Raw genomic sequence first — 10,229 nt, 5'->3', positions numbered from 1 at the left:
GGGGGGGGGGGGGGGGGGGGGGGGGGGTGGGCAGTATTTATTCCAAAGCCAGATCCTGAAGAAGGAGCTAGACTGTTAATACTGAGCTTAATTGTTTTTCTCTGATTTTTAGTAGACAGTAACAAGTACTGGTAAGATAAAAGTCTTAAACTCATTCCCATTTATAAAATCTCCACTGACTACACTGCCTGCAAGATCAAAGGCATTAGAAAATCTGGTTCCAACTCATAACTCCAGTCACAGCACAGTACTCTACTTCCGGAAACAGCGACTGCCATGTCTAGCCTAGGCTTTGCAAGAGCTGCCTGGTCTCAGCAGGCATTCTTATTCCTTCCAATCCAATTTCCCCATTTTCACTAGAGTGATTTTAAAATGCAAATGTCACTTAACACTGTTCTGAAAGTCCAAACCCTTAACATGGCCTACAGAACTTTGTCTAATCTTGCCCTGCCTCTACCCCACCATACTCATTCCTTGCCACTCTTCCTACTACCCAGTAAGCTTCTGGGCACAGGTCCTTCTGCTTACAAAGCTCCTAAATCCTTTCTGCTGCAGGGCCTTCACACATACAACCTACCAGCTTGCCATCTCTTACTAGGTCTCATCCCAAGGACTTCCCCTGGCTACGAGTTCCACAGATCCATTATGTCTCAGTATTACCATTATTTCCTCTATGAAGTGTTTCTTAACATTCAAACTATATGAGGACGACTCCTACTACACTTTCAGAGCACATCCTATGTCTCTTTTATGGCATTTACCACAAATGTAATTAGTTACCTGTATAATTAGTTATCTTTTTTCCCCAACCAAGCTATAAGCTCAATGAGGAAGATCAAGTATGTTGTATTTGCCCCTATAACTCCAGCAGCTACCAAAGTGCCTAGCCTGAAACACATGCTCAATAAACAACTGCATCCTTAATGAATGAAAGCAATAAATCAGCATATAGAAAGATTTCGGGTCCCAGGCTATAAAAGCTCTCTAAGAGCCAATCTTTTGAAGGTGGTTAGTTGTTCTTGATTGAACTGCAAAAGGAAAGGTACCACAAACCTACAATTACCAACAGCTGTGGCAGACATTCATGTATGCTACAGCCATTCAGTAGTCACAATAATCTGTGAGGTAGTTACCATTTGCTCCATTTTCTAGATGAAGCAACTGGGGACCAAAATGGCGAATACCCTTCCGAAGTCACACAAGGAGACAGAGTTGAAATTCTGGCTCTAATGTCATGTATAACAATATGGCATCACCACTGGAACTATTTAAGTAGTGGCTGAAGAAAGGCTATCAGTCAAAACTGTCCTAGGTATACTTTTGGATGGGCATGATCCATCATTAAATAAGCTGAACTACAAAATCTTCAAGGAGTCATGCAACTCCAATTTCGCAAGTCCATGCTACTTTTCAGTAGCAGAATATGAGGGGAATTTCTGCCCAACTGTGCAAGGATGCACAAGAGAAACCAGAGATATGAAAGAACCACACAGTCATTGTGTCCTCCCCCAGTTCCAACAACAGAGAGCAACTTACCTATCGGTACAACGGGTTGTCAAAATACAAAGGCCATGGGCAGTTCTTAACCACCTTAGAGAGTTCTGACTTCCTCCTACCAGGTCTCCATCTCCCAAGCCCTCTTATACTGTACAGTAATGATGATTCCTTTCCTCTCTACCAAAGATAAGAGTTTCAACATTTGCAAAGGAACTGCAGCTTCTATCTACTTCGCACTACACCTCCTGCCTCAAGGTAACCTAAATAACTAGAGAAGAAGATTCCTCCCAATCTCAATGCTTGGAAAATTAAAAGAATCACAACTTCTGGATTACCAACACACAGGGCTAGCCAAAGAGGGGAAAGGACTGATAGGTGGGTGTAGTTAGAATGAGTTTCTCTTGGTTGCTACTGTTATATACTATTTATACACAAAATAATAACTATAAATTTTAATAAATGGATCAATAAAACTCATTGATTTAATGTAGCAGTTCTCAAATTAAATGAATACTAGATTCAAATGGAAAACTAAAACGTGTATTTTGCATGCATCAACTTAACCTAGCCCCACAAAAACCATCAAATCAGAACTGAGACTAACGCCCAAGCAAGAGTAATTTTTAAAAGCTCCACAGATTATGATACACATCTTTAGTTCAGAGAGGCTGTTTTATTATATTACAACACAAAACTCCTTATTCATTCATTGACTGGCTATATGTGAGAGTGAAATGACAAAAGTCACATGAGCACAGTCCTAACAGTGTATCTACATATTGCATTTAACACATACATTTACACTCATTTTCATTAAGAAATACCTTCTCATTTCTTCAAATTACATGGCTTTCTTAATCTTTTTCTTTTTCTCACATTTGATAAAGAAGGATACTAGAAAAATTTTATATTCTTCATACTTCTTCTATGAGGGTTAAGAAAATACTTTAAACACACCGAAAAGCAGGGAGAACATGTATACTGGTTTAACAGGGACAGCCACTTAAATAAATGTGTGTTGTGCAGGAGTAATTACTTTTATTTATAAAAAAATTTTTTTTCTAATGTTTATTTATTGGGAGACAGAGCACAAGCAGGGGAGGGGCAGAGAGGGAGACCCAGAATTGGAAGCAGGCTCCAGGCTCTGAGCTGTCAGCAGAGCCCAATGTGGAGTTAGAACTGAAGAACCATGAGATCATGACCTGAGCTGAAGTCAGACGCTAAATCGACTGAGCCACCCAGGCGACCCTATGCAGGAGTAATTATTAAGTGAGACCCCTTACTCTCAAACACCTCCTGGTTTGATAATTAGATCACAAGTATATGCCACTCTTATCATTTCATTTCCTTTTTTTTTTTTTTTTTCTGTAAAGCAGGATCCACACCCAGCACTGAGCCCAATGCAGGGCTTGAACTTGCAGCACTGAGATCAAGATCTTAGCTGAGACCAAACGTTGGACACTTAACTGACTGAGCCACCCAACTGCCCCTCACTCTTTTCATTTTTTATGTGATTTTTTAAACTTGAGGTATAATTCACACGTCACAAAACTCATCTTTTTTAAAGTATACAATCTGGGGCTTATTTGTCTTTTTAAAAATTGTTTTCTTTTTTTTTTTTTTTTTTTTTTAAATGGACAGAGAGAGAGAGAGAGAGAGAGAGAGAGTGCACACAGTGGAGAAGAAGAGCAGAGGGAGAAAGAAAGAATCCCAAGACGACTCCACGCTCAGCACGGAGCCCCATGCAGGGCTTGATCCCACGACTCCGGAATCATGACCTGAGATGAAATCAAGAGCCAGATGCTCAACTGAGCCATCCAGGCACCCCTTTCTCTGTTTTACTGTATTCACAAAGCTGTACAACCATTCCCACTATCTAATTCTAGAATATTTTCATCATCCCCCAAAGAAACTCAATGTCCACTAGCAATCATTCCCCATTCCTCTCCTCCCACGACTCCTGACAGTTACTTTCCATCTCTATGAATTTGCCTATTCAAGATATTTCATGTAAATGGAATCATACAATGTGCAGCTTTTTGTGGCTCTTTTCACTTAGCATAATGTTTTCAAAGTTCATCTGTGTTAAGTATTATCAGTACTTCGCTTCCTTTCTGGCTGAATAATATTGTATTTTATGGAAATACCACATTTCCTTTATCCATTCAATAGTTGATGGAAATTTGGGTTGTTTCCACTCTATTCTGAATAATGCTGCTATGAACATTTGTGTACGTGTACATATTTTCAATTCTCTTGGATATATAGTTAAGAGCAGAACTGCTGGGTCACATAGTAACTCTAGGAAATTGAGTTCGTTTGGGAATACTGCAATCTTAATAGTTTATATTAAGTCTTCCAAACCATAAATCCAATATGTCCTGTCTTTGCATTTATTTAATTTCTTCTTTAATTTCTTTCAATGATGCTTTCTAACTTTTAGTGTACACGTGTTGCACTTCTTTTGTTAAAATTATTCATAGGTATTTTATTCTTTTGATGCTAATACAAATAGAACTGTTTAATTTCACTGCTAGCATTCTACATCATTCTTGATTTCAAAAACTTTCAATGATATAAAAAAGGTAATTAGAGAAGTTAATTGCATTTAAGTATAAATACCATGGCTCTTCTAATTATGATCTACTAAAACAGAAAAAATTGATCTAAACCCTACAAGAAATCCACTTTGCTAAAAGAGCTTTTTGAAAAAATCAAGCAAGGCCAAATAACTTTAATCCCAATGTCACTAGTGCCAGTGCAGCTACATTACATGCGTGTGTGCGCGCACACACACACACACACACTGCCTTATATACATTCCCTTATAAAATATACAAACATACAAACAAAAAAACCCACTCATACTGTACATTCTCTTTGTCAGACAAACTTGGGGAAAACTATCCTACTGTTAATTTTTTTTTTTAGTTTTTTTTTTTGATTTATTTTCTTTTAAGAGAGAGAGAGAGAGAGAGAGAGACAGCACAAGTGAGGGAGGGGCAGAGAGAGGGAGAGAGAGAATTCCAAGGAGGCACTGCTTGATCTGCAGGCATCAGCGCAGAGTCCAATGTGGGGCTCAAACCCACAAACCGTAAGATCATGACCAGAGCCAAAATCAAGAGTCCAACACTTAACCGACTGAGCCAGCTGGGCACTCCCTTACTGTTAATTTTTAATGCAATCAGAGGTTTCTGACCTTATAGAATTATCTTTCAGTTACTTTTAATATAAGAACATTCTTCTTTGTTCCTTCTAAAATAGGGTGTTTTCATTACTGCACACAAACAATGAAATCCAGGCATAAACTCAAATTCTAAATTAATTTAAGACTATCATTAAACTACTGTTTTATGGAAAATGACTAAACCATTCCATTTCAGCCAGAACTGTACATGCTGTATCTAATTACACATTTTAAAAGTACAATGATATGTTGTATGAACACAATAATGTCTATTAGCCACTATTTAAAGAAATGATTCAACAAGGAAAACAAACTTTAGTTCAAATATAGAACTTATATATTTATGGTCATTATTTGAAAATGCAGCTGTATTGTTGTATGTAACTTTCATAGAAACAGAACATGTCCTACAAACATTCATACCTAATCCTATAAAGTTCTAACTCACATTAGGTTGTCATAAATTTTGGGTAAAATTCAAAAACATAACATCTCATTAAAGAACTAAGATCAACAAAAGTACAAATAGCACTGAGAAAGTTATCCCTTACCAACTACAAAAGGGACTACTTGAAGGATTCTGTGGGTATTATGACATATTCTGGCCTGCAAACAATTCTGATGCTATAAATCTATCAAAGGAAACACAAGGGGGGGTGCCTGGGTGGCTCAGTCGGTTGAGGGTCTGACTTCAGCTCAGATCATGATCTCACAGTGAGTCCGAGCCCCACATCGCACTCTGTGCTGACAGCTCAGAGCCTTCAAATTCTGTGTCTCCCTCTCTCTGCCCCTCTCTGCTCGTGCTCTCTCTCTCAAAAGTAAACAAACATCAAAAAATAAAAATGCAAGGAATTATCACGACTCAAAGCCACTATGAACAATGTGGAGGTTGTACCCTGCACATATGAGTGCACAGCCAAGAGAAAGCAAATGGGGACTGAAATCCAGTTTGTTAGCCACTCTAAGCACTGAGCGCTCACAGAGGGCAGCATCCACCAAAAGTTGGGAGAAGAGCCTTTTTCAAGCTTTGCCAAAACTATCTGTGGCTTAGCAATGACACCTGCAAACAACCAACTACTTGTTGGAAAAGTTAAGACCACTGAGATACAGAATATTGGTGCCCCTGCCTGAAATCATAACACCAAAATATCACTTCTTACTAAGCGTTTACTTAGAATGTTTTAGGTAAAATCATCAATAAGACAAAACATAAATAGCTTGATGGGGAGAAGTCACCTAAAAATCTAGAGTGGTTTAAATATGGTATCTATCTAAATTTGGTTTTCTCTGATTATTAGGCTATATATTTTTGCATGCTTTGACCCTATGCTTTTGATAAGAGACATTTTATTTTATTTTAAATGTTTATTTATTTTGAGAAAGAGAGAGAGCACAAGTAGGGAGGGGCACAAAGGAAGGGAGAGAGAGAGAGAATCCCAAGCAGGCTCCGCACCACCAGTGCAGAGCCCGACGTGGGGTGGAACTCAGGAACCCTGAGAACATAACCTGAGCCAAAACCAAGAGTCAGATGTTTAACCACCTGAGCCACCCAGACGCCCCTGGATGAGAGACATTTTTTTCAGGAAAATGCTAAAAAATTAGAGGAGAAGCATAGAGTAAAATGTTAAGAGCCTATTCCTATTAGGCTCTATTCCTATTAGAGAAATACAGGCCTTGTTTTACACAACATGCAATGAAGTGCTAAAAATTATGTATTGGTCACAAATACTGGTCAGGTAAGCATCTTAAATTTGGTATGGAAATTAAGTAAATTTGATGGAAACTGGAAGTAATTTTTTTAATGTTATTATCACTCCATTTAATTGTACAGGGAATTAAAGGTTTTCTAAATTGTGAAATTGTGCTTCCTTAAAGAAATACTATTATTTTCAAAATGATACAAGTTATTAATCATGATAAATACTCCAAATACTAAAAAGACATTATAACTTCAAAATTTTTATCAGAATGACCAGTCCATAAAATGCTTTATTTCTAGATACACCAATGAATTGTCGTGTTTGTCAGGGACTCACCTCCTCTCACCACCTTGATCAGTTCTACAAAGTGGAGCAAGAATATAGCTCAAACTCTTACAGGAAATTATGAGAATAAAACCAGAGGGCAGGCATCCTTGGCTCCTTACAGATAGGCACAATATTAAAATCACTATTAGAAAAGAGACTTGTAAACTGCCCTCATTAAGATTAAAGCCCATCCACACATTCCCTGATTGCTTACACCTACATAACAGCAATGTCCTGTCTTCACATGGGACACACAAGAGAAATAAAGAACGCAGTAAGGCAAGGTGTGGAAATGAAAATGAGATTCTAGTCTCTCAACCACCACCAACTCACTCTCTATATTAACACTTCCTTCATGTGCAGACATTCCAAATACTTCCCAGGCTGTCATAATGATTTCTGGGAAAAATGCTTTATCAATAATTATATCCTGTATAAAGATGAATTATCATTATTAGAAACCGTATCAATTCTCAATGTTACGATTCAAATATTAGATATATATTAAAAACTTAACCTCTGATCACCTGAATCAAACCTGTACAAAAATGCTGCTGTATCTTTATTTATAAAGATAAATATGATTTGGGGTATACCATTATATTCAAAATCAGAAAACTTTTTTTTTTTATTTTTTTTTTTTTAACGTTTATTTATTTTTGGGACAGAGAGAGACAGAGCATGAACTGGGGAGGGGCAGAGAGAGACGGAGACACAGAATCGGAAACAGGCTCCAGGCTCCGAGCCATCAGCCCAGAGCCTGACGCGGGGCTCAAACTCACGGACCGCGAGATCGTGACCTGAGCCGAAGTTGGACGCTTAACCGACTGAGCCACCCAGGCGCCCCAAGAAAACTTTTTAATGAATGTGGAAGGGGTATAGAAATGTGAACAGGTGTGCAATGGAATCAGGAATTGGCATTTCTGGTGTTAACATATAATTGTACATAAACATAAAATGTATACATTTTACCTGCTTTATTTTTGTGTTTTCATTTTACTTTACATAAATGAAATCACAAATTTTGAATGGTTTCTAGCTTCTTTTGAGAAACATACTTGCGAAATTCACCCTGCAGCATGTAACTGTACTTCATCCACTTTTATTGCCGTAAAGTATTGCACTGTATGAGCATATCACAATTTTAGTCAGTCCTATTGAAGAACAATGTATTGAGTTTGACTCTATTACAAACAATGCTGCTACCAATGTTATTAACACATCTCTTAGTGTACATGTTCACACATTACTCACAGGAATATACCCACTAAAGTAAATTACTGGGTCACAGGGTATGCAAATATCAAAGTGTTTCCTAAAGAAGTTGTAATAACATACATTTGCACCAGCAGTGTTTAATGAGTTCCCATAACTTAACATCCTCTCCAAAACTTATGTTAACCTCTTTTTAAATTTTAGCCACTCTAGTGGTTTATGATGGAGTCTCTTCAGTTTTAATTTATATTTCTCAGATTACTAATGATGTTAAGCACATTTTCACTTATTTCTTGCATATTTACACCTTTTATGAAGTGTATTTTCATGTCCCTTCCCATTTTTCCATTGAATTGTTTGTCAGACTGATTTGTAGAAGTGCTCTAAATATTCTGATACATGCTTTTGGTCTGTTATATGTACTGCAAATATGTTCTTCCACTCTGGCTTGCCTCTCTATTCTCCTTTGACTTTGCAAGAATAAAATTTCTTAATTTTAAGGTAACGAAATGTACCAACTGTTTTATTTATATTAGTGGATTTTATTTCTTCTTATACTTTTTATGAACATGTTCTCCTTGTATTAGCTTCTAAAGTTTTATAGTTTTGCCTTTCACATTCAGATGTACAAATCAATCTTAAATTGATTTTTGCATGGGGTATCGAGATGAGTCATTTTTTCCTATGGATCACCAATTGTTCTAGTAACATTTGTTAAATAATTCCTTCCCTATTACGCTAGAGTGCCAATTTTGTCATAAAGCAAGCATCCATGTACATACACACTGGCCCTCTTCCAGACTCTTTACTTCTTTTGTTTATCCTTGTGGCATTATTTCATGCAAGTATTTATTATAGATTTATAAGTTTTGAGCAAAGAAAATTCTCCTGCTTTGATCTGTTCTTCCAAGACTGCTTAAGCTATTCTTGGGCCAAAAATTTTCCTTCAAAATACAAAATAAAAACAAACGAATGAAGATTTTACAATATTTGTTAGGATTACTTGGAGAATAATCCTCAAATGGACATGGATTATAACCTTCAGAAAGACAGAACCTTAGTGGACAACTAAATTAACCCTACATTAAACAATGTTCTGGGGGCACCTGGGTGGCTCAGTCAGTTAAGCATCTGACTCTTCATTTCAGCTCAGGTCATGATCCCAGGGTTGTGAGACTGAGCTCCACATCAGACTCCATGATGAGCATGGAGCCTTCTTAAGATTCTCTCTCTCCCACTGCTCCTCTGTCCCACTTGCATGTTCTCTCTCTCTCAACAACAACAAAAAAAAAAAAGAAGAAGAAGAAGAAGAAGAAGAAGAAGAAGAAGAAGAAAAGAAAAAAGAAAAAAAACATTCTGGACCAATGTTGACAGAACTTTAAAAAAAAAACAAACTCAAAAGGATTCAGCTGATACCAAGGAACTTGTATGAATACAAAAATAAAAATTCAACACTATGTAAAATAATATAAAAAATTTCTTCATTCTAGGATCTCAAAGTACAATGTCCACCATCCAAAAAAAAAAGTATAAGGAATAAAAAAATAAAGCAGGAAGGGGCACCTGGGTGGCTCTGTCAGTTAAGCATCCAAATTCGGCTCAGATCATGATCTTGTGGGTAGTGGATTCAAGCCCCACTTGGGGCTCTCTGCAGTCGGTATGGAGCCTGCTTTAGATCCTTTGTCTCCCTCTCTCACTGCCCCTCCCCCATTTGCATGCGCGGGCGCGTGAACGCTCTCTCTCTCTCTCTCTCTCTCTCGCTCTCTCTCTCGAAAATAAATATTTAAGAAAGAGCAAGAGGGGTGCCTGGGTGGCTCAGTTGGTTAAGCATCTGACTTCAGCTCAGGTTGTGATTCAGTCTGTGAGTTCGAGCCCTACATCAGGCTCTGTGCTAGCAGCTCAGAGCCTGGAGCATGCTTTGGATTCTGTGTCTCCCTCTCTCTCTGCCCCCTCCTCCACTCACACTCTATCTCTGCCTCTCAAAAACGAATAAACATAAAAATAAAAAGCAGGAAATGTGTCCCATAATAAAAAACTTCAATCAATATAAAGAAATTCAGATAAAATAAAGTTAATGGAATTAACAGATGAGGGCATTAAAACAATGATTAAAAATATAAGCTCTGAATGTTAGAAAAGGTAAAGGAAAATAGGAACATGATGAGAAGAAAAACTGAAGAAATAAAACTTCCAGAGATGAAAAATAATTATCAGAAATAAAAAACACACTGGATGATATTAAAAACAGATAATATGCTGCAGAAGAAAAGATCAGTGAACCTGGAAACATGACAATATTAACC

The sequence above is a fragment of the Panthera uncia genome, unplaced genomic scaffold (assembly GCF_023721935.1).
Source record: "Panthera uncia isolate 11264 unplaced genomic scaffold, Puncia_PCG_1.0 HiC_scaffold_401, whole genome shotgun sequence".
NCBI lineage: Eukaryota > Metazoa > Chordata > Mammalia > Carnivora > Felidae > Panthera > Panthera uncia.
Note: the sequence above shows the minus strand (reverse complement) of the source record.